This window comes from Schistocerca piceifrons, chromosome X, assembly GCF_021461385.2.
Source record: "Schistocerca piceifrons isolate TAMUIC-IGC-003096 chromosome X, iqSchPice1.1, whole genome shotgun sequence".
Classification (NCBI taxonomy): domain Eukaryota; kingdom Metazoa; phylum Arthropoda; class Insecta; order Orthoptera; family Acrididae; genus Schistocerca; species Schistocerca piceifrons.
The window spans coordinates 618,595,105-618,621,532 of record NC_060149.1 but is presented as its reverse complement, the minus strand read 5'-3'; positions in this window follow the sequence as shown (position 1 = coordinate 618,621,532).

Sequence of the window (26,428 nt, the reverse complement as noted above, 5' to 3'; positions counted from 1 at the left end):
TTGCTCTGTAGCCATTAAAAACAATAAGTGAGCTTTAATTGCGAAAATTTTTGTTAGACGTCACAGGGGATGTTATGAATATCGGGTAAAACTAGGAGTTTATTGTAAGCAATTACCATTTATTTTATTTCCACTCTGCGTATACGAGGTCTAAACCTTCAGCAGCAAACCATGAGTGCCGTGTGTATCGATTTTGGGTAAACTGTTCCCTGTCTCCAGCGATCATAGGCTCCTTTTCTGATTGTGTTGACGTCACATACTATATTACATTAACTCTATACAAACTGAAGTACCCGAAGATCTTATTCTTATTAACTGACATAAATTCGTCTCAAGATGGGGGTTATACCTCTCAAACGTGTATTTGGAATAAACTAAATTGTAATTGTTAACAATAAAGTTGTAGTATTATTTTTCTGTTATCTTGACAATAATATTTAGTAGGAACCATTTTCCTGATGTCCTGCAAAATATTATTTAGTCCGTCATGAAGTGGTTGTTGGGTATTTGGCCATCATCAAGTGACAACTGAATGTTGCAAACACTGAAAAAACAAGATGTGACTTACATATTACATTTTTATTTCACGCAGTAACAGCTACATTCTAGCAAAAATGAATGTTGAAGTTATTCATGTTAATTTCGTTACACTGAATAGTTGATGTAAGATAAAGTTTAATTTACTATGTACTTAAATTTCAGTAATAAAAATTTTAGATTACAATTGTAAACTCAACTTCTTAATCTGTTGTTAAATGCAACAATATCTACATTAAAGTGGATTTTCCATTTTTAGTTATACGCAATCATTTTTGCGACATTAAAATGTACTACTATCCTTTGTAAACACGCTTCATGTAATCGTTTATTCATATTGTGTATATATGTGTTCTTCACGCATCATTTTATCTGTATTACCATAGTTCAACTGTCACCTGACAAAGGCTTAAGAAGTTGAAAGTTGGTTCAGGAGCAATTAATAACATTTTACAGAATATTAGGATAGTAATTCTCATTCAGTATTTATAATCTTGTAATTTTTATTGGTATTTGGTACATTTTAATAGTCATTATTATATTTGAATACTATTGCATCGGTACAAATTGTTTATTAGAAATAGTCATTTTGGGAGAACACACTAAAAGTGTGTCAGTTAAAGTCTTTTGACAGGAGGAAAAGACCAGATGAACAACTGACAAAGAGATATTCTTTCGTACAAAGTAACCATTAACAGACTTTTTATTATGTGACGACATGATGTATATTTTTCTGACATTATTTGTATCGTTTCATGATGTTCACGGTGCAAATAACTTGAGTTTATGTATCATGACGAAAGTGTTTCCGGATCCATTATCACATTGAAGATGAAAAGATGGCAAAAATTTTTTGAAAGCGCTATTTTTAACACTGTAACAATTAGATGATCTTAACACAGTGAATTATTGTAAGCGCTCTAAGTAGCATCTAAAATAGTCACTTGCTATCAATTGTTTTGTTGTTGTGGAACATAGGTCTATTTTTGTTACTCTTTTGAAACATGCAATTTTAATTTCATGCATTAGTAAGTGCATGTTTTGGATAGTCTCAAACCTAGTCATGGATATCCGCAGAAATTAACGCATGGAGGTGGGAGGGGGTAAATTCTAAAACGGCTGTTCTTCATATAAATGAAATATCCAGTTTCAGGGCATGTCATGTCACAAGAACTAGGCTAATGTAATACTAAAATCGGCTGATTACGCTCTAATGTGCAGTTAACTCATAGATAGGATCCAGCATGCGCCCCTGTAATGCTGTCGCTTACGCTACCAATCAGCACAGCTTAAATCACTTCAAGAGATGTAACGCTGTATTCCCGATAGCATGGAGTGGGGCAGTCAGGTGTCTCCTATTACTATCTCAACCTTTTGTGAATGCATATGGACAGGATATACAAAGTATAATTAGATGTAGAGTTTTACAAAGAAAATTATGAGAATTGTATTTTAGTCAGAAATATGTGTATTTAAGTAAAAATGAAAAAATAAAATTTTTTATGCGAATTTCATTACATTTAGCAACAGAGGGAAACCAAAGTTTAATTTACTATTAAGTTTGAGCTATAATAATTTTAGATTACCATTGTAAATTGAACTTTATTCTTCATCTGTTATTAACTACAACAATATCCACATCGGAAACTAGATTTCTCCTTTTTTGGTTAAATGTAACAATTTCTGTTTGAAATCAAAATGTATAATTTTCCTTCTTAAACATTTTGTATCTTATGTATACAGTATATGTATGCTTCACGGATCGTTTTATCCATGTGTGGATCATTTAATTCTCACTTGATAATCTCTTAAGAAGACGAGAGAGGATTCTAGACCAATTAAATAACATCTTACAGAACATCAGAATAGTAATTCTCATTCAGTACTAATAACACTGTCGTTGCAATTATCTTCTGTAATGAATAACTACTCTGTACTTGCCTTTGTGGGTTCGTATCATCTCCCTCCAGGAGGACTGAATAGTCAAAGACTGAGGGATGTGGGTCTGCAGCTGCCCTCCGTGTTAGCAGTTGTTCCACTCCTGGATCCACATCTCTGCTACCCCCTTTTGACGTCTTGCGATATGTTCTCCTTTTCGTAGACCTCCTACGTCTAGTTCTGGTTCCATACCTCTTCTTTGTTCCACTATAAGCATTAAAAAGCCATTCGTGTTCATAGTATAAGAATTATACTTAATATAGATTAACTGACATAAATTCCCCTCAAGATGAAGCTTTAAACTTCTGTAATGTGCACTGGAAAGAAACAAAAAATATAACTGTACACAAAAAACGTATAGTATTACTTTTTCATCACATGACCATAATACTGCATGGAAAAAAGTTCCTGATTCTGTAACATTTTAGTTGTTGGTGACCAACTGTCTTTTTACTTATGAGGCCATCATCTGAATGTCACAGATACAGTTGTTATATAAGGAAGATAACGAAGGATGAGATACAGAGTGTTCACAAAATTAATTATTACATTTTTATCTTACACAGATGTGTTTGCATTTGAATAAGTTGATTTATGTGAATTTTGATATATTTAGCAGCAAACCAAAAATGAACTTGAATTTACAAACCAAAAATGAACTTGAATTTACAATTTATTTGAGTTTCAGTTGTAAGACTATTAGATTGCAGCTACAAATGAAACTTTATTTTTCATGTGTGAATAAAGTAAAACATATCCACATAAAGAACTAGATTTCTCTTGCATAGTTGAAAGTAACAATACCTGTGGATTAAAAAGTAATATTTGTCTACTTAAACAATCTTTATCTCATCAAACAATCGATATCTCATCACTTTTTGTATCTGCATATACTATATACAAGTATGTAATTCACAGATTTTATGTGTGTTCACTACATTATGCCGCCACCTGTCAAGAGCTTATGAAGACTAAAGCTGGTTATTAAACAAGTAAATAACATTGTAAGAACATCAGACAGTATTTTCAATTAAGCACTGATAATATTGTAGCTACATTGAATTCTGTAATGAATGACACTATTTTATACCATTTACAGTAAATACACATTGTTCCATACTATTTATACTTCGAAAAGAATTTTTACATAAATATAATTATCATAATTTTAGAGCATGACCCTCTTTTATTACACTCAAGGCATCCTTAACACTCACAAACCATGCTTCCTTTCCCCTCTGTCCATCACGGTAGCTCCATTTTCCCTTGCCCCTGCATCCCCATTTCTCCTACCTTCTCCACTATCTCGAGCAGACACCAGTTTAAAACACAGACTGCAGGTTACAAAACCCAGTACTCTGTTACGAGGTTCTGACACGAACAAGAGGGACTCCTGAAGAAACTACTTACGCAGTTTCTACATGTATGTATAATACTTTTCTACTTACTGTAAAATATTAGACGGTACATGTCTAGTCATAGTTTGTTTTGGATCTGATACGATCCAGAAAAATCAAAACATTCGTGTAATTAAAAATATGCAACTGACACTGAAGAATCATCGAGATTTGTTTTAAATATCAGTACAGTTGTTAATTCACCTAAGAAGTATATGTTGACTATAGTGAGAATGAATAATGACTCTGTACTTGCCTTACTACATCTTCATCCTTTAATAGGTCGAAGTCATCAACAGGTGGCTCCAGGTCTTCAGTTGCCGGTTGCAACAGCACTTGGTATACGCCTGCATTTTCATCTGAGTCTGTCCGATTGGGTATCTCATTTTCAGTTGCGCTTCTAGATGACTTCACTCTTTTTCCACCCTCCTCCTGTTCACTGTAAGCATCAACAAACCAATCAGTGAGCATAAGACAAGTATTCTACTCTATAATGTGGAGCAACTGACACAAAATCGCCTCAAGATGCAGGGTTATATCTCTGAAACATGTAGTGGCACGAACTAAATTACAGCTCCATACAATTTGTAACATTATTATTCTGTCAATATCAACAAAGGATTTAGTGAAAAAAAAACACATTCCTGATTTTTGGCAAAATATTGTTTATTTGATCACAAATTGGCTTTCTACTTCTTATGCATCGTCATGTGACAATTGAATGTTGCACACAGTTACAACGACATGCGACTTACACACACTTTATAAAGGGAGAAGAAAAATTGGCGCACTCGGATTTCGCAGTGTCATTCCTCACTTACTAGCAATACAAAAATGTCTCTCACAAAATTTGGTCCTATGTATCTTTCTGACGTTAAAGATCGGCAGTCTGGGAACACTGTAATTGAATGTACGGTAACAAGCTCTGTCAGCAAAACAGCTTTGTGCTGTGCAGTTGGCGCAGTTGATAGCGTTTTGGGTTAGCATGCAAGAGGTCGAAGTTTCGATCCTAGAACGAGACGTATGTGTTTTTATTTGCTAAACGTTCTGCGTGGTACGGTGTGTGACGTCTTAATCGTCATACAGCGATTACAGTGATTGTAGCATGAAACATTTGCACTTCCGTAATACGAACACTGACATGGAAGTACAATCGTTTTCATTGGTCAGATTTGAAAGAAGCCTTTTGGAAGTTGCGGACGAAAATTGTTTTGCACCACTGAATCTACTAGATTCCAAACGTGTTTTCTGTGTACCCTCCCCAAACAGCACACATTATTCTTGCAACGTTCAGGCCTATTACATTTCGTCAGGGCCTTACGTCACCAGTTGGGCAACGAACGTGCTTTGCAAATAATTTCCAAACTCAATTACCATTTGTATGTATTATCACCAGGGAACAACTTTTTATGTCTTTCAACACTGAGTCTGATGAGCGCATGCTGTTTAGTAAGTATCTCCATGCGTTACTATTGTTATTATTATTATTATTATTATCATCGATCGAAATGTGGAAACATCACCTACATTACCGTTAGGGAAACCGAGTAATTCGAAAACCAACATTTCACAATTAGCAGTGTCGGAATGAATCATGCAGAATAAACGCTGTATGAGGGATGATGCGCGTTAGGTGGAACAGCCCGTTGCGACTGATGACGTGTTTATACTGTAAGTGATGTTCACCAGACAACGACTAGTTGTTCGTGGAGTAACGCGCCAGTGGCAGACTCCACGTACTTTGGTACACATACCGTATTTTCTTCTCGTGTTATTCCAAAATACTGTGGCGAGCATTTGGTATGTGCATATAATGAATGTGGGGTATGCTTCCGGTCCTTGGTGCATCTGATAACCGGGCCGGTGTTGCCGCTCGTGAATATGCTGCTACGTATCCTGGTCGACGTCATACAGACAAAAATGTTTCGTCGCCTTGAGCTTCCTCTTCTTCCTCAGGGTTTCTCCTTCCACCAACACGTGTTCGTCCACGGGCTAACCGTAGTCCATCTAGTGACGAAATCATTGTGGATGTCATACACCTACAACCCCTGCGAAGTACACGTAGACAGCTGCATGTCTCGCAACGCACGGTCGTTGACGTGCTGCACTACCATGGGCTGCACCCCTATCATTATTCTTTAACACAATACCTGCATCCAGCAGACGCTGTCTCCGGATGTAATTCTGTGAATGGTTCCAAAAACAACAGGAAGGCAATGACGACTTGATAAGCACTGTAATATGGTCGGATATAGCACCGTTCACTCGTGAGGGTGTCTTCAATATGCACAATGCCCACCATTGGTGTGACGTTATCCTGCACATCACCCAATATCGTGGGTATCAAGTTCGCTTCGGCATCAACGTCTGGGTCACAAAAAAGGAAACAGGAGTTTGGGTCCCTACTTGTTGCCTGACAGGTTGACTGCACGAAGATATCATACATTCCTCTCAAACTATTTGCCTGACGCACTGACAGGTGTTCCCCTTCATGTTCGGCAGAGGTTATGGTTTTGCGATATCGGCTGCTATTTGGTCGGCCGCACTTTCAAATACGTGCGCAGCCAATTACACCGTCGCGTTCCCTACAGCCACCACTGCGGCACCGGGGCGCTGCCACGAACGATTACACCGTTGCAAGTATTCCTTATCTACAGATTTACAGATTTTCATAGTTGCCAGGGCCCGACATCTTCTGAATAGACATTGTATTGAAGAGTGACAGATTTATAAATCTTTTGTATTTGTATATATATTTCTACATTCAGATGTGCTGTTAGCAACTGAAGCTGCAACTACAACAACGAAGTTATGTATCATTTTTTCATTTGGTATTGGATGTGATTTCTCTTTTCATTAGCTGCATCTGTCCCTCGCTTCTGTATCCACTAAAGAAACAGCGCGCAAGGAAGTCATAACAATTTCTAACACGATTGTGTATCTCCACACCTTGGAATTAATGTTCAATGGTATTTAGACAGAACACTTCCATGAAAATAGCTCGGACGGGGAGGTGCGGTTCAATGGCCTTCGCGTTCACCTGACCTAAATCCCTTGGATTTCTTCCTGTGGGGACACTTGAGGGTGCATGTGTATTCTACTCCACCGACATATGTGGAAGAACTAATAGCGCGTGTTCATGCTGCTCTTGAATCTGTGGATGCAACAATGTCGCGCAGAGTCAAGAGATGTATAATCCAGCACGTCGCGCAATGTTTGGACGCGAAGCGGTGTCACTTTGAGCATCTGCTCTGAGGACAACGTTTCCTTTAGTAAAAGTCATGCAATCATTAATGTGGAAATTATTATTATCACTGGTTGCATTTGTGTTACATCTGAGCGGACGTACTGCATGTAGTATCACTGACTAGTAGATGTCGAGTTACGTAACTCTGAAATCTCCTTTAGCATATCGAAACTGATATTGTTTTTTGTAGTTATTCTGTTCTACGACAGGTCATTTCTTTCAACTATCTGTTTCTGAATGTCACGTTTTTGGTAAGTTCACTGTTACAAAACACTGTACTACGTAAATGTCGGATACGTGTGGCTCAAGAAACGATATAGACTACAGTATTATATGGCAGAATGAAACTGGCAAATAAAAAAATACGCCTAAAAACGAAAACTAAAGATTTTATGTGAATTTAGTTACATTTAACTAAAAATGGATTTAAAGTAAAATTTACACTATTCTACAATTTCAGTTCCAAAAATATTAGCCACTATTTGAAAATTCCACATAATTCAACATTTGTTATAAAATGTAAATATGTCCACATAACGTGCTGGATTTCTCCGTTTTCAGTTGAATTTAGGAATTTACGTGTTAAATTTAAAAGTAAAAGCAATATTTTCCTACCTAAACACTCTCTATCTCATCAATTTTCTATCTTCTGTATATAGTGTATCTCTAGATCGCAAGCCATTTTATTTGTGTTTACATCATTAAGTTGTCACCTGTCAATGGCTTAAGAAGACTAAAGCATGTTAGTGAACAAATAAATTACGTTCTACAGAAAATCAGCACAGTAATTTCCAATCAGCATTGATAACTTTATACTTGCAATTGAATTCTGTAATGAATAACCAATAGTGAATAATGTCTAATCTTACTATTTTATGCTGTTTATAGTTTACATACCTGTTCTTCCACATGATTCATGTTTTAATGACAATTTTTCCACAGTTGGAAATTTCATAATTTTAGAAAGAGAACCTCCCTTATGAAAATCATGATATTCCTACAACTCCCATTCTCTGCACCTGTTCCCATCACCCAACCACCGCCACTTTATTCACTCTTGCTCCTCCTCCTCTCTTTCCCTCTCCCTTCAGCAGATACGAATTAAAAACATTGGCAGACAGATTGCTGACAGAGCTTCCTAGATAAATTCTACATTTATGTAGAATTGTTTTATACTTATTGTGAAATATTAGATGTTACATGTTTACCTTTACTTTGTCTTGGATCTGAAGACGATCCAGAGAGATATAAAAACTCATGTAATTAAAAATGTGTAACTGATATTGAAGAATAAAGGACAATTGTTTTAGATATCAATACAGTTTGCTGACTCTTGTAGCACAACGCTAATATTTGGTATGAAATTCACAAAGTAGGTAGTGGCTTGCAGTAGCGACAGCCACAAACAAGCATGGGTGTTATGTCTTTAAAACATACGACACAGCCGTCGCATCATTGTGAGACGATATGGCCTCGCAAGGTGTAATACAGCAGCACCTAAGCGAAAGGGCGGCACACTGCCAGCCACTGGAGTGTTTAGTTTATATGCTGCAAGGCACAGCAAAGCCCAAGCGAATGCAGCTTGGAAGCATATTAATACCTATCCATGTTGTACTGAAGTCACTTCACTTCGTATCACAGCTCTAATACCATGGGGCAGTGGGCACCGTCTGGAATACTGTCTGTGAACCACAGTTAGACGTTGTGTCACGTCAGTCCACCCTGAAACCATGGGATCTGGAACCACACGCCACACGCCACCAGCCCTGGAAGTCAACTTCTTAGCCATCAACGCCGGGCAATGTGTCACGGCCAAAATATTACCTGCCTGGCGGCCGCTGGACAGTACAGGTTGCACGATTCATGCCACAAGACACCAGACGCAGCTTTCCAAGACTACCTGCAATCTGAGTCACTGATGGCAGAGGCAGTGCGTCGCTTCGCTCTTTCAGTGTTACAGGGCGTGGTGTCCCCCTTCCCCCAAAGCCACCAGCTATTACAACTGTCAGAACACTGACATAGCCTTTTCAGCACATCGTTTGAACCTATGGCCTGTAGAATGGTGAGTCAAGTAATTTAAGTGTTCTGCCAAGGTTTCTTGGTCATGTAAAAAATGCTTACTGCTGTAGTCTTTGTAAGCTTAATTTTGTTAGACGTAAGCAACTAGTGGATTTGCCACACTTTAGAGGTTAGGTTAGTTAGGTTAGTGTTGTTTTAACGTCCCGTCGACAACGAGGTCATTAGAGACGGAGCGCAAGCTCGGGTTAGGGAAGGATGGGGAAGGAAATCGGCCGTGCCCTTTCAAAGGAACCATCCCGGCATTTGCCTGAAACGATTTAGGGAAATCACGGAAAACCTAAATCAGGATGGCTGGAGACGGGATTGAACCGCCGACTTTAGAGGTATTGGAGGGCACGAGTAGCTAGTACCTGTCAGATTTACACAGCGTAATTTGGTAGGTAATTCTGTAGCATGTGCAGAATCAGTATTAGTAGCCTATTTACCGTGTAAGTGTTATGGATACATGGCCAGACAGTGCCTCAAATAAAGTTGGATGATGATTACACGTAAGAATTAAGCTAATGTATTTTATTTTGGTGTTTCAAAATCAGTGTCGAAGAGGGAAAGGCTTTGTCTGCCTGAGAGACACAAAGAGTATCAGAACCTGAGGGAGTTCATATATCGTCTGAAAGGATAGCATAATTAACAGTATTTAATAGTGAGTTGGACGGTCTATTAACAGTGCAAGTACAACTATCGCAACGAAATATGTATTTGTCAGCAGGAAGTTTAGTGGCTCCTTTCTACGGTAAATCAAGTAAGGACATCTAAGCTTTGTGGAGAGTTTTGGGAATTTGGCAGAGATGGAATGATAATCTGGCACAGAACCTTTGCCGGAAGCAAAATTAAGGTTAATTGAAGAAGCAAAAGCTTTTACAAGTTGTATCTCGGCTCTCAAGGTAACTACAACATTTGCTGACTTTAAAAAAGGGTTTGTCCTAATGTATACGAAGCGGAACGTTGCCAGGTATTTTGGGGAAACAGTTGGGCATAGTAATAAAGAGGCATACAGAATCAGTAGAAGAATTTGTGGATAAAATAAGGTAGATCAATGGTTGTATATATGAGTTGGGACAGAATGCTACTGTGAAAGAAAGAATCTTACAGGTGTCTGAGCAAATGGTGCTTGACGCATTTTTAAATGGATTACTTCAGTAATGCAGAGGAGAGTATGAACAGGCGTACCGACTCATTTACCCACATATTTACACTGGTAGTAGAAAGCAGGGACTTCGATGTGTCAACTGGGTTGCAAGGTAGACGACCAGTTTTTTCAGCTAATACAAGGTGTTATAGAAGTGGACAGATGGGACATATGTGGAAGCAATGTCACCACTCATGAGACAATGGGAGTAGAGGCAGAGGTCAGCATAATGGTAACTGTAGTTTAAGGGGTGATGACCAGTGTGAAGCAAGCGTTAAACGTCAAAGGGAATCTGAGGTCTGCATCTGGGCATTCCCAATAAAATTGAACACTACAAAATCATATGCAGAGATGGGTTGTGTGATCAGAGGACTAGTGGCGATGAAGAATTGCAGGATTTTGTCGGTTGCCAGTGGATGTCTGCTGGAACATTAGCAATGGATGCGACCACAGTATAGATTGTGTGGAGTGGACAATAGTCACACTGCAGGTATCTGTACATAAATTGGCCTGGGTATGGTTAATTTCAGACAATATGAAGAGATTGTACCACTCGTGCTTGAGTCTTATGACATGATTCTGTGGTTGGACTTTGTGGATTAATCTTATGCTAAAATCGACCTACGGCAATCCATGATGGAGCATGATGGGAGGAAACTGTTCACTGCCAGTATAGTAACGTAGCGTGGGGAGGCAATCGAGCATAACATACCGTTTCAAATGTGAATAATCACACTAAGATACGATTCACACAACTGTGTACGTAGAAATTAAAGAAAATGGCTTGGGGTTAATTTTAAGTCCAATTTACTGGTTGAGATGTTACGTGACATATAAGTGTTGGAAGTAAATAATGTATGGGATCAGGCAGGCTGCTTAGTGAAAAGGAGTGTTGTAAGTGTACAAGAGGTAAATGGTGATAAAATGTTACCTATGTTCGTGGATAGGGGACTGATGACCATAGATGTTAAGTCCCATAGTGCTCAGAACCATTTTGTTCGTGGATAATTTCAGTGCTGTGGGTTTAATGTTGATAGAGGGGTGGTTGATTGCTAACGTGGATGTCCTGGAGGAGGATGAGAGCGAAACGAGAGGTGTAAGTCACACACAGTCGCCCAACGCCATTGAAACTCTATTACCAGGCAGACTGATGCGCCGAAAGTGGAGCGATAAGCAGAAGATGGAAGAGTTACTTTTGGAATTTAGGTATTTGATCTTTTCCAGAAGGGCTGTTGGCTGCAACACAATTACGCACCGCCAAACACCGTCGGGAAATGAATTACAGATTTACACACAAACCATGCACGATACTAGAGCCGTGTAACCGTATAGTCTATCCGCATGGCCCACACTCGCCTGTGGTGTGCGAGTGAGAGCGGCAATATGCTTCGCGAGCGTTGGGGAAGTTGCCAAAGATTACCGATGCTAATGACAGCTGCGTGAGCGTATGTACACCGTGTCAGCCGCGTGTCCACGTGGATTTCACACACCTGCATTCACTTGAACATAGGTTGCGAATTATTTTGTGTGCGCATGCATGACGTACTTCGCTTAGCACTAGACTTGGGGCCGGCCCGTGTGTCCATGCGGTTCTAAGCGCGTCAGTTTGGAACCGCGTGACCGCTACGGTCGCAGGTTCGAATCCTGCCTCAGGTATGGATGTGTCTGATGTCTTTAGGTTAGTTAGGTTTAAGTAGTTCTAAGTTCTAGGAGACTGATGACCGCAGTAGTTAAGTCCCATAGTGCTCAGAGCCATTTGAACCAACTAGACTTGGGCGAAATTTATGCAAATGAAGGATAACAAGTACGGATACAAATAACCATCTGTTATTCGTCAGTAACAAATACTGTCTGAAACATTATTTACTTACAAGAATAAAAACACTTATTCGTCATCTTTGCATAAAAAGTGTCAAGTGTAATAGATAAATTTGAAATCCAACAGGATTTATAGCTCCAATTTTTTGTTATTTATTAAACAAATGTACTTTTAGTTTCTATTAAATTAGTTTCAAGAACAACTTTTTTTTTTTGACACGTCCATTAGAACCTTTACTTGATTTACGGAGATTTATGGTTGTCACGCTAAAGAAACTACGTTCTACACATGCAGTGCACTCCTGAATTCGTCTTTATTCATGGCTTGTATGTATGACTTTCAGCTCGTAATCTTCTTCAGCAAAAATTGAGAAATTATCAATTCCGTTGAAGTTTTTGACAAATAATTCGTTGCGATTTCACTTTAACTTCACTTCTCAAATCACATTCCAAATAAAACCTTCTTTTTACGTTATAATGTCATTTGAAACTCGTAATACAATTTCTTTGACATTTCTTTGGGTATTATGTATCTGAAGTTTGTCGTAAGCCTCCCTTCGTTATGGCCAGCAGTAGAGGTGAATTACTCGTTTTTAAAGCGTGGGTAAGACTTTGCTGCAATAATTGCAGTTGGCATAGAAAAGCGAAAAACTTCCTAAAATCGTCTCTTATCACTTTCACGATACACACGTTGCAAGTGTGTTGCAATTTTATGAACTATTTTATATATTCGAACCCAATCTCTCTTCTGTAATTTCTGAATCTAAAGTTCTACGTAACTGCATAGACGGATGGAAAAATTATTCCATAATCTAAACGCAAGCTCACTCAGAGTTAATCCTAAAACACTTTGGATGACTTCGGACATCTAGCAGCATTCCATAAACGCTTCAGGAGACGTTGGATTAAAAGTCTGGTGATATTGAGTTCTTGCTTGGCTGACTCATTTTGTAGCAATACAGTCACCAACTGTGTAATTATATCAAGCAGACAGGCATATCTGATAGTGTTGAGGACTGAGAGTTTTTGTCGGCTGCATTCTCATCGTTGGCTAGTTACATAGAGTTTTTTCGCCATGTTAGCAGTGGGAGTCGGAAACGTATTGGTAGGTGCAGAGGCAGTTTAAAGGGGCCGAGTCGGTGATGTAAAGCCGTCGGCACACGGACCGTGCTGTCGAGCGTTAACGTTGAGCGAGCCAAGTTCAATGTGCCGCTGAACGCTCAGGAACGATGCGGCTTGTGCATACGGTACGTGGGCCCCAACGTGGCATACGCGATCGCAACGCACTCCAGCGGCAGTTGAGGGATGTTTCTAGTTCATAAATCACACTGTTTACTCAACGGGCGTGCGTAAAATTCCCACGTTAGCTCTATTAAAACGCACATTTCCTCCATCGTCCACGAAAAGTAAAGTACCATGTCCAATCAATAAGGACACAGGCTTATAAAAGTTCCATTACAAACAGTGCGGTACAAATTTGGAATACTTCTCCGCATAAAACAAACATTATTTCATCATTCCCACATTTTAGTAAAACCCCACGATCAGTCTTACTTTATCACTGTTTCTACCTAGTAGCAGAATCTTTGCAACATGTGAATTACGAAGCGTAAAAGAAAAAGGAGCAAAATATCTTTATACAAGTAGCGCAAGCTGTCCTGTGGATTAAGCCAATCGAACAAAGTCACCCTTCAAAAAAAGATGAACTTATATTTATATAACATCAAATACTATAGCGTGTACTTATATTAAACTAATAATGAAGTATCAGAACCAAATAAATTTTATGAAATGTTAGGAAAAACAATTTGGATGTGTTAAGGCGCGAATCACCGCCCCAACAAGAACTGATCACGGGACACAGACTCCACTCATTACACTATGTGAAAACCACGGTCCTTGTAGTTTTACCCCGTGCTAAAAACTTTAATCGTAGCTAATTATGTTACTAATTGGAATTTAATTATAACAAATTGTACCAAGAAAAATGCGTTTTGGGTGGATCTTTAGTGTGTCGCTGCCTTCAAATAGCCTACTCTCAGAATACTTAAGTTACAATAATTCTTTGCCACGAATATGATGTTTCTCATTATTTTATTGGAACGAATCACACAACTAACAACGGGTTTTCCAGTGATTCTCTCTTTGCTGGTACTCAGAAACGGCATATATACATACAGGATTGAAATGAACGCCAATATGGAGCCTCACAACTCTGTACTGAAGGGAGACGGCGTGCGTGTGACGTAGGTGGCGCTGTGCCATCTCACTGGTCAACGCTCAGACGCACGCTCAGAATATCTGACAAGCCAGATATTGCTCTGCACTTTCGGAAAGACTGCCGAACGTGCTGTTCCACGCTATGACGTCAGAAATTCGGCACGCTCAAAGCTCAACGTTCGGATGCACGGTCCGTGAGGCGACGGCTTAGGGGCTGTGTAGCGCTACGAAGACAGTCTGCGGCACAAAAAAATTACGTGCATTGTAGTCTGCGCACTGGGCCGCGCTGCCAGTAGTGAGCTCCTGGCACGTGGAGAACGTATACGGCTGCCTTCAGTCTCTGTGCACTTGTCGATGCAGGTAGACGTTTCTTGCATCCTGAAACACAATTCGTGATTGCTTTCGACAGCGAGTAAGACCTAGGGGAATTTCCAGATCTGGAGAAACGTACAATATGTCTTAAACTTTATCAAATTATTTTGTAAAACATAACGTGCATTTATTATGGCAATCGCAAATTCTTCTCGAATATCCACTGGGCGATGAAAAGTTCTCCGTTCTCCATTGATTTTACAGGGTTTAGTTCAAGACAGTCAGTTCTTAAAGGTTCTTTTATTGTTCATTAAACTGCTTCCTCCATAAGGATGCATTAAATATACAGATATACCAACTCTGCCCAGCGGATTAACGATGAGGGCTGGTGTGCCAGCTAGCCTGGATGGGGTTTTTAGGTGGTTTTCCACATTCCAATAAGTGAATACTGGGCTGGTCCCCACATTCCATCTCAGTTACACGACTCGCAGACATCTGAAAAACGTTCGCACTATTTCATGGCTTACGCTAGACACAGACAGGTGGGGTACACTTATTTCCGTCCCGGGGGGTGCGAGGTCGTGACAGGAAGGGCATCTGGCCACCCTCTGACGCTTACAGTGCCACATCCATAGTAACAAGACTGATCCCACGTCGAAGTGGGGCAAAGGCCCTAAGAAAATAATGATGATCCAGATAGAAATCTATCCTATAATAGCCATCTCTTTTAAGCATTTGACTTTACGTTTTGTGAGGTAACGGGCGATTTGTGGCGCCATGAAAATATTCTAAGTTCGGAGTTTGCGCGGCAGCACGGGCCGCTCGAAAAGCTGGGGCTCATCAGCAACCGTGTGGTGCCGAACATTAGCCAGAGCAAGAGGGGTAACCCCAGCGTGTGGTCCAGGTTGACCACGGGGCTGGGAATTCCATGTCGATGCTTGTCGAGGAATGGGTTTTGTATCGATGAAGGAGATTTATATGCCTGGAGTACCAAAGATGACGGACTGTGTGAAACCATAATGGCAGACGTTTCACAGCTCATGTAGAAATTAATAATAGCCAGAGGAATCATGATACCTTAAAAAGAAACATGTACATTACCATTATTTACACGATGATTCTGCTGGTGTAATCAGATTTTCAATATCTTTTTTAGTTTGACGTTCAATATCTGATGGTAAATTATACAAGTAACACCCAGTAACGAAATTTCAAAATCTAAAAGGCTAATCTGATTTTGTCCATTGATGTGTCTTTAGAAAGCTGTTAGTATAAACCTAAATTGGTATGAATTACAGGCATGTAACTTGAATAGTACATGAGTTTTTGGAGGTCAAAGAGGCGGATTACTATTGATCGCGTCAGGCCATAAGTACTCCACAGTTACAAAAAAAAAAACGGTAGCAGCATGCTTATAAATGTATTTATTCGTCCATGTCTTTGTTTATGTCCGATATTGCACGATGGTTTTGAACTTTGTCCACTGATCCTCAACACTGAAATTGGTCGAATATTTGTGTGTTTTAGAAAGCACAAGGACATTAGGCATCTGGCCTACTTTTGTTTCTGTTCCTTTGATATATATTTATTTGATTTGTTTATGTATTTAATAATGTGTATTAGAGCGTGTTTATGGTCCAGCCATAGGAATATTTATTTAATTTCGTGTTATTTAAATGTAGATCCAGTGTTTTGTATGTGCTTCAGAATGTTTGTGAGTGTGTGTTGGCTTGGATACATGGCAGGAGCGCTCTAGCCAATCACAGCGCCCGTTACTACGGTAGGCGACTACCGAAGTTAAAGGAGAGACTGGATGGAAGTAGAGGAGGAGCATCGGGTCGCACAGGACAGGGGAGTGCTGGACGGGAAGGCGCGATGGACGGTCGCAGGAATTACTGGGAGAGTGTTGAGGAGTTTGCGCGTGGTCCCAGGAGATATCTACATCTCTACATCTATATCCATGCTCCGCAAGCCACCTGACGGTGTGTGGCGGAGGGTACCTTGGGTACATCTATAGGTTCTCCCTTCTACTGCAGTCTCGTATTGTTTGTGGTAAGAAGGATTGTCGGTACGCTTCTGTGTGGGCTCTAATATCTCTGATTTTATCCTCATGGTATCTTCGCGAGATATACATAGGAGGGAGCAATATACTGCTTGACTCTTCGGTGAAGGTATGTTCTCGAAACTTCAACAAAAGCCCGTACCGAGCTACTGAGCGTCTCTCCAGCAGAGTCTTCCACTGGAGTTTATCTATCATCTCCGTAATGCTTTCGCGATTACTAAATGATCATGTAACGAAGCGCGCTGCTCTCCGTTGGATCTTCTCTATCTCCTCTATCAACCCTATCTGGTACGGATCCCACACTGCTGAGCAGTATTCAAGCAGTGGGCGAACAAGCGTACTGTAACCTACTTCCTTTGTTTTCGGATTGCATTTCCTTAGGATTCTTCCAATCAATCTCAGTCTGGCATCTGCCTTACCAACGATCAACATTATATGATCATTCCATTTTAAATCACTCCTAATGCGTACTCCCAGATAATTTATGGAATTAACTGCTTCCAGTTGCTCACCTGCTATTTTGTAGCTAAATGATAAGGGATCTATCTTTCTACGTATTCGCAGCACATTACACTTGTCTACATTGAGATTCAATTGCCATTCCCTGCACCATGCGTCAATTCGCTGCAAAATGGTTCAAATGGCTCTGAGCACTATGCGACTTAACATCTGAGGTCATCAGTCGCCTAGAACTTAGAACTAATTAAACCTAACTAACCTAAGGACATCACACACATCCACGCCCGAGGCAGGATTCGAACTTGCGACCGTAGCGGTCGCTCGGCTCCAGACTGCAGCGCCTAGAACCGCACGGCCATTCCGGCCGGCAATTCGCTGCAGATCCTCCTGCATTTCAGTACAATTTTCCAATGTTACAACCTCTCGATATACCACAGCATCATCCGCAAAAAGCCTCAGTAAACTTCCGATGTCATCCACAAGGTCATTTATGTATATTGTGAATAGCAACGGTCCTACGACACTCCCCTGCGGCACACCTGAAATCAATCTTACTTCGGAAGACTTCTCTCCATTGAGAATGACATGCTGCGTTCTGTTATCTAGGAACTCTTCAATCCAATCACACAATTGGTCTGATAGTCCATATGCTCTTACTTTGTTCATTAAACGACTGTGGGGAACTGTATCGAACGCCTTTCGCAAGTCAAGAAACACAGCATCTACCTGTGAATGCGTGTCTATGGCCCTTTGAGTCTCGTGGACGAATAGCGCGAGCTGGGTTTCACACGACCATCTTTCTCGAAACCCATGCTGATTCCTACAGACTAGATTACTAGTCTCCAGAAAAGTCATTATACTCGAACATAATACATGTTCCAAAATTCTACAACTGATCGACGTTAGAGATATAGGTCTATAGTTCTGCACATCTGTTGGACGTCCCTTCTTGAAAACGGGGATGACCTGTGCCCTTTTCCAATCCTTTGGAACGCTACGCTCTCCTAGAGACCTACGGTACACCGCAGCAAGAGGGGGGGGGGGGGGGGGGGGGGGGCAAGTTTCTTCGCGTACTCTGTGTAAAATCGAACTGGTATCCCATCAGGTCCAGCGGCCTTTGCTCTTTTGAGTGATTTTAATTGTTTCTCTATCCCTCTGTCGTCTGTTTCGATATCTACCATTTTGTCATCTGTGCGACAATCTAGAGAAGGAACTACAGTGCAGTCTTCCTCTGTGAAACAGCTTTGGAAAAAGACATTTAGTATTTCGGCCTTTAGTCTGTCATCCTCTGTTTCAGCACCATTTTGGTCACAGAGTGTCTGGACATTTTGTTTTGATCCACCTACCGCCTTGACACAAGACCAAAATTTCTTAGGATTTTCTGCCAAGTCACTACATAGAACTTTACTTTCGAATTAATTGAAAGCCTCTCGCATAGCCCTCCTCACACTACATATCGCTTCGCGTAATTTTTGTTTGTCTGCAAGGCTTTGGCTATGTTTATGTTTGCTGTTAAGTTCCCTTTGCTTCTGCAGCAGTTTTCTAACTCGGTTGTTGTACCACGGTGGCTCTTTTCCATCTCTTACAATCTTACTTGGCACATACCCACCTAACGCATATTGTACGATGGTTTTGAACTTTGTCCACTGATCCTCAACACTATCTGTACTTGAGACAAAACTTTTGAGTAGAGCCGTCAGGGTCAGGTACTCTGTAATCTGTTTTTTGTCACTTTTGCTAAACAGATAAATCTTCCCACCTTTTTTAATATTTCTATTTACGGCTGAAATCATCGATGCAGTAACCGCTTCATGATCGCTGATTCCCTGTTCTGCGTTAACTATTTCAAATAGTTCGGGTCTGTTTGTCACCAGAAGGTCTAATATGTTATCGCGACGAGTCGGTTCTCTCTTTAACTGCTCAAGATAATTTTCAGATAAAGCGCTTAAAAAAATTTCACTGGATTCTTTGTCCCTGCCACCCGTTATGAACGTTTCAGTCTCCCAGTCTATATCCGGCAAATTAAAATCTCCACCCAGAACTATAACACGGTGGGGAAATCTTCCAAATTATCCGTCAGGTGCTCAGCCACAACAGCTGCTGAGCCAGGGGGCCTATAGAGACATCCAGTTACCATGTCTGAGCCTGATTTAACCGTGACCTTCATCCAAATTATTTCACATTTCGGATCTCCGTCAATTTCCTTCGATACTATTGCACTTCTTATCGCTATAAACACGCCTCCCCCTTCACTGTCCAGCCTGTCTCCGCGGTATACATTCCAATCTGAGTTTAGTCTGGTTTCAGGCAACTTTCTGTCCCTAATACTATATGGGCATTGTGACCGTTTATTAATGAGAGCAATTCTGGGACCTTTCTATAGACGCTCCTGCAGTTTACCATTAGCACATTAATAGTGTTATTCCCTGTTGCATTTTGCCTACTCCTACCTTGCCGCGTCTCAGGAGGCGTCTTGCCGGGCCTAGGGAGGGAATTCTCTAACCTAAAAATCCCACATGTGCACTCCACACGTACTCCGCTACCCTTGTAGCCGCTTCCTGCGTGTAGTGGACGCCTGACCAATTCAGGGGGCCCTACATTTCTCGACCCGATAGTGGAGGTCGAGAAATTTGCACCCCAGATCTCCGCAGAATCGTCTGAGCCTCTGGTTTAAGCCTTCTACTCGGCTCCAAACCAGAGGACCGCTATCGGTTCTGGGAACGATACTACAAATAGTTAGCTCATATTCCACCCCGCGAGCGAAGCTTTCCGCCTTCACCAATTCCGCCAACCGCCTGTACGAACTGAGGATGACCTCTGAACCCAGACGGCAGGAGTCATTGGTGCAGACATGAGCAACAATTTGCAGTCGGGTGCACCCAGTGCTCTCTATCGCCGCCGTCAGAGCCTCCTCCACATCTCGGATGAGACCCCCTGGCAAGCAGACAGAGTGAACACTGGCCTTCTTCCCCGACCTTCCCGCTATTTCCCTAAGGGGCTCCATCACCCGCGTAACGTTGGAGCTCCCAATAACTAATAAACCCCTCCCCCCGTGTGCCTGCTCGGACCTCGCTGGAGGAACGGCCACATGTCCACTCACAGGCAGAGCGGGCGATGCCACACGGCCAACTTCCACGTTGACCCCCCTCCTCGTGCGCCGCGAACGCCGCTGAACCCGCCACTCCCCTTGGGGAGAGGGTGGCCCAACCGCGCCCGGTACCCGCGAAGACGTCTCGACAGCAGGGACAGTGGGTGAAGCATGTAACACCTGGGGTGTACCTTGTGACGCACTCCGAGGCAGCAGCCTGAAGACGGCTGACCGCGGCCATCAACACGTTCAGCTGTTCGCGAACAGTTGACAGCTCCTCCTGCGTCTGTACACAGCAGTCACACATCCTATCCATCCTACGAAATCAATTTACTGTAGAGAGTTAATCAACTTTTAAATAGACTGCTAATTCACTAAAGGCGGCTGATAGTTGACTAAACTGTGGTTGCCAGACACTTCTTGTAGAAAACAATGAAAATAGCACTACCTGTCTCTGGACTGTATTGAAAACAAACACTAGCACTACTGGCACTATGGTTGACTAAAGGGACTCTCTCTGACTGTATTCAAAACAAACACGAAATCTATGGAACGCTATTATTAGCACTCGACAATTAAAGCTTCCTAAAAGCCAAAACACAAGGAAGAAGAAGTGACAAGTAAGAAAAATACATTTAACACTTAAATTAACGTAGCTCGCTGCACAGCAGACGTTACACAGACGGCAGTTACGACGAAATAGCTTATAGTGCCAACTGGTGCACTTGTGAGATTTCCGTGGCTTTTGCAGCGAAGATGTAGTATGCGTTTAGAAGTGAATATCTCTCAAGCTATGTTGTTGCTCATAACTAATTACGTGAAGTATAAATCTATTGTTTCCCTGTTACTCAACTTATATTTTATTTAATTGCTGGACCATTCACACCAATAAGTGTTTTGCAGTAATAAACGGCATTCTTAAAGGTACTTCTGGTATCGCACTCATCATTTAAAGTCGTTAAAAACAGTACCCGCATATTTTATTTTATTGTAATCTTCCATTTATAAATTTCTATGTTACATTGAAAATTCGCAAATACCTAGTGATATGAACCTTCGACCATTCGATTCATGTGTATATTCATACTGTATACTGTAGACTCAGCGGTATTTGGCTAGTACTGCGGCAACTACGTATCCCAGTCCCTAGACAACGAAACCAGATTAAACATTTAATATTTCAACTCTGAGTCTGAGGGTACATGGTAGATGGCAACCAGTAATTATTTTGAAAACCCGCGGTTTCCTTTCTCTTTCTGTTCATACTAGCAAATATAACGACCCCTACAAGTCCATTTGTTTGATTTACACACAAAAGCACACCATACAGCTGGATTGGAGGTTTTTTTTTTTCTTTTTCTTTTTTTTCGTTAATCATAAGCGAAGTTGATGATTATAGTCTTTTGTCACACCTCCTCAACGTTAATCTTTTTAGGTTTTTCTGTTCACAATATATCTAAATGTCAGTACGATTTTAGCTGTCTGAAAGCGAGCACTAATTCATCAGCTACTATTTCAAGGAAATATACAGTGTCACAACTGAAACAATGACTTTCAATAACATGCAATATTCAGTTATTACTTAATAATTTCCGTTATACTGCAATAACACTTGGTGAATCTCCAGTACACAACAGCCACCTACTCCACAGAAATCATGGAAAATTGACAGCTAAAAAGAGATTCTAATTTTAAATGCATCTGAATGTTTGCCAGGCCCATACGTGTCGCTACCTTGTGTGGAAGCTGTATAGGTAGAGTCTATGTTTCCTTACACACGTGGCAAGGATACATATCTGCAGCCCGTCACTCCATGAGTGAGCGCCGTGTGATACCAAGCGGATGAAGTGCTGATCTCGTGATGCCGTCTGCGTGTGCATAGCGAATGATGCAGATGAGCGCTACTCACGCGGATTCGCCATGCGGATGCAGTGCTCTACAGGATACCGAAGTATCTGCAGCCGATTTTGAAGCAATTCATAGATCAGCAGTTGAGAGATGAGATTACTGAGGAAAGCTATAGCCTATGGGGGCCGGAATTTTTGTTGAGCCCAAAAAATCAGGGGATATATTACTAAAAAGTTGGTTGTGTTTTGTTATCGACACTTCAATGCCAGAGCTATAATGGATGTCTACCCTTTGCCAAACGTTACAGAAACCATAGACTATTTTGGAGAGTGCAATTATTTTTCGACGATGGACTGGCTACCCACAGCTAGAAGTCGCTCCAGAGGACCAGCTAAAAGAAGCATTTTCTTTGCACTGGGGACGTTATTACTTCAGAAGGATGTCTTTCGGATCGAAAAAAACCCTTCTGACGTTTCAGAGGTTGTTGGGTGGAGTTCTCAGAATGTGGAAACCCCGTCAGTTTATGGTAAATTTTATGACATATAGTCGAATCATATTAATACGACCACCGCCTATGTTCGATGTCAACATGCAATAACCACTCACAGATGGCAGGTGGCAGCACTAGCAGTGGATGGTATATACAGCATGTTGTGGGGATGTGGATAGCAGTGCAGTGATCGTACTGTAGAAATGAAGCGATTTATCTGACGTCCAAAAGGAAATGATCATTGGCTTTCGGGCCAAAAGTGGAAGCATTTCTGAAACAGTCAAGTTTGTAAGCTTTCGTGTACTACTGTGGTTACGTACACTGAGGTGAAAAAGTTATTTGATATCCCCTAATATTATGTCGGACCTCCTTTTGCCTGACGTTGTGCAGCAACTCGATGTGGCATGGACTCAGAGAGCCACTGGAAGTCCCCTACAGAAATATTGGAGATGCTGCCTCTATAGCCCACCATAATAGCTCAAGTGTTGTTGGTAGAGAATTTTTGCACATACTGACATCTCGATTACGTCGCATAAATGTTTGATGGGGTTTATGCTGTTGCGATCTGGGTGGCTGGATCATTCGCTCGAACTCTGCAGAACAATCTTCAAACCAATCGCGAATAATCTTTACCCAGTGACATGGCACATTGTCATCAATAAAAATTACACCATTGTCTGTGAACACAGTGCCCATGAATGGCCGAACATAGCCATTACCAGTCAATGATAGGTTGAGTTGGACCATAGGACCCAATCCATTCCATACCAACACAGCCCACACCATAATGGACACATCATCAGCTTGCAAAGTGCCTTGTTGACAACTTAGGTCCATGGCAGCGTGGGATCTGCGGCACACTCTAACCCTATCATCAGCTCTTATCAACTAAAATCGGTACTCATCTGACCAGGCGACGGTTTTCCAGTCGTCTAGGTTCCAACAGAGTTGGTCACGAGCCGAGGAGAGGTACTGCAGGCGACGTCGTGGTGTTAGCAAAGGCACTCTCGTCGGTCATCTGCTTCCATAGCCCGTTAGCGCCAAATTTCACCGCTCTGTCCTAACGGATACGTTCGTCATACGCCCCATACTGATTTCTGCATGTTATTTCACGCAGTGCTGCTTGTCTGTTAGTAGTGAAAACTCTGAGTAAATGCCGGTGCTCTCGGTCGTTAAGTGAAGGCCATCAGCCACTGCATTGTGGTTAGAGGTAAGCCTGAAGTTTGGTATGCTTGTCACCCTCGGGTCACTGTGGATTTCGGAATATTGAATTCCCATACGATTTCTGAAATGGAATGTCCCATGCGTGTAGCTTCATCTATCACTCCACGTTCAAAGTCTCTTAATTCCTGGTGCACGGCCATAATCTCGTTGGTATCCTTTTCATATGAACCATCTGTGTACAAATGAGTGCTCCGAAAACGCACTGTCCTTTTGTACCTTGTCTTCGCGATGCTACCGTCATCTTTGTTTGTGCATACTGCTTTCCCATTACCTTTGTCACCCCATTGTATGCAAAGCGTGTCAGAATGGCAAACCCGGCGACAAACCCGGAGGTAAGGCAGCTGTTGTGCACCACTGGTCATTCATAACAGGGGTGAACAACGGCTTCGGAGATAGTTACAGGTGAATGTATGTGCACTTGTTCAGTAACTGATCACCAAGATGAAACAATGGACTGCAAACAGTGTCGCCTCAAAGACCATCCAGCGAACGTTTCTACGTATGAGCTTCCGCAGTAAGTGCCTGGTTCGTGCACCCTTACTGACTGCTGTTCATCAGTGACGAAGACTGGAATTTGCTCTCCAGTATCGTAACTGGACGTCTGTTGAGAGGTGACTGGTGACCTTATCAGATAGTAGTAAGCATCCCTGGCATAGAGAAATAACTGAAGGAGCTGTAAACAAATGTCAACAGGTCCGGATGGAATTCCAGTTCGGGTTTTCAAACCGTACTCCAAGGCACTGTACCCTAACTTAGCTTGGATTTATCGTGAATCTCTAGCCCAGCGTAAAATCCCAAGCGCCTGAAAATAGCTCGTGGAACTCCTGTGTACAAGAAGGGCAAAAGAACGGGCCCGCAAAATTAGAGACGAGTATCCCTATCCTCTGTTTGCTACAGAATCCTACAACATATTATCAGTTCGAATATAACAAATTTTCTTGAGGTCGAGAAGCTTGTGTCAGAGAATCAGCATGGTTTTAGGAAGCATCGCTCGTGTCAAACTCAGTTTGTCCTCTTCTCATATGATATACTGCGAACTATGGATGAAGGGCAACTTGCAGATTCCATATTTCTAGATTTCGTGAAATCGTTCGACACGGTGCACCGTTGCGGGTTGTTAAGGAGGGTACGAGCATATGCAATAGGTTCACAGATATATGAGTGGTTCGCAGACTTCTTAAGTTATAAGACCAAGTATCTTGGTCTCGAGAGCGAGTGTTCATGAGAGACAAGGGTACCGTCAAGAGTGCCCCAGGAAAGTGTGATAGGATCGCTATTATTCTCCATATACATAAACGATTTGGCAGACAGGGTGAGCATCGATCTGCGGTTGCTTGCTGAGGGTGCTGCGGTACACGGTAAGGTATCGCAATTGTCTGACTGCAGGAGGATACAAGATGACTTAGACAAAATTTCTACTTGGTGTGATAAATGGCAGCTAGCTTTAAATGTAGGAAAATGAAAGTTAACGCGGATAAGTAGGGAAAACAAACCATTAATTTTCAGATACAGTATTACTAGTCTTCTGCTTGACAGAGTCACGTCGTTATATATGAGGATTGGAACCTAAATAGTGGCAACTATTTATTCACAAGCGATACAAAAGAGTTACATGTTTGCACCTCTTACTGTCCAAAGTAGTCACCAGTGTTGTGTAGAACACGTTTCCAGCGAAGTGGAAGGCGTAGTATACCGTTAGCAGAGCCTGTTCTGCTGATTGTGCGAATGGAGAGGTCTAATGCCTGTCGAATCTCTGGAACAGTTCTGAAGCGCATATTAGGAAGTGGTTCCTTCATCTTCGGAATCAAATCAAAGTCACAAGGACTTACGTCCGGGGACTATGGTGGATGGTACAGTACTTCCCAGCCCCATCGACTGAACAGAGCAGCCACAGCTTGCGCTGTATGCGCCCGCGAATTGTCGTGCATAATGATCGGTGGCTTGCGCAGAAAATGTTGCCGCTTCTTTCGCAAAGTTGGTCGCAGGTGATGCTCCAAAAACGAACAGTAATGCTGTGCATTGACGGTCTGCCGTTGAGGAACGTATTGCGTTAGGATAACACCATCCCAGTTCTAACCCAGTTCTAAGCAAAGAAGGGAAAGCAGAAAGGTGAAGGGAGTATATAGAGGGTCTATAGAAGGGCGATGTTCTTGAGGACAATATTATGGAAATGGAAGAGGATGTAGATGAAGATGAAATGGGAGATATGATACTGCGGGAAGAGTTTGACAGACCACTGAAAGACCTAAGTCGAAACAAGGCCCCGGGAGTAGACAACATTCCACTAGAACTACTGATAGCCTTGGGAGAGTCAGCCCTGACAAAACTCTATCATCTGGTGAGCAAGATGCGAAATGCCCTCAGACTTCAAGAAGAATATAATAATTACAATCCCAAAGAAAGCAGGTGTTGACAGATGTGAAAACTACCGAACTATTAGTGTAAAAAGCCACGGCTGCAAAATACTAACACGAATTCTTTACAGACGAATGGAAAAACTGGTAGAATCTGACCTCGAGGAAGATCAGTTTGGATTCCGCAGAGATGTTGGAACACGTGAGGCAATACTGACCGTACGACTTA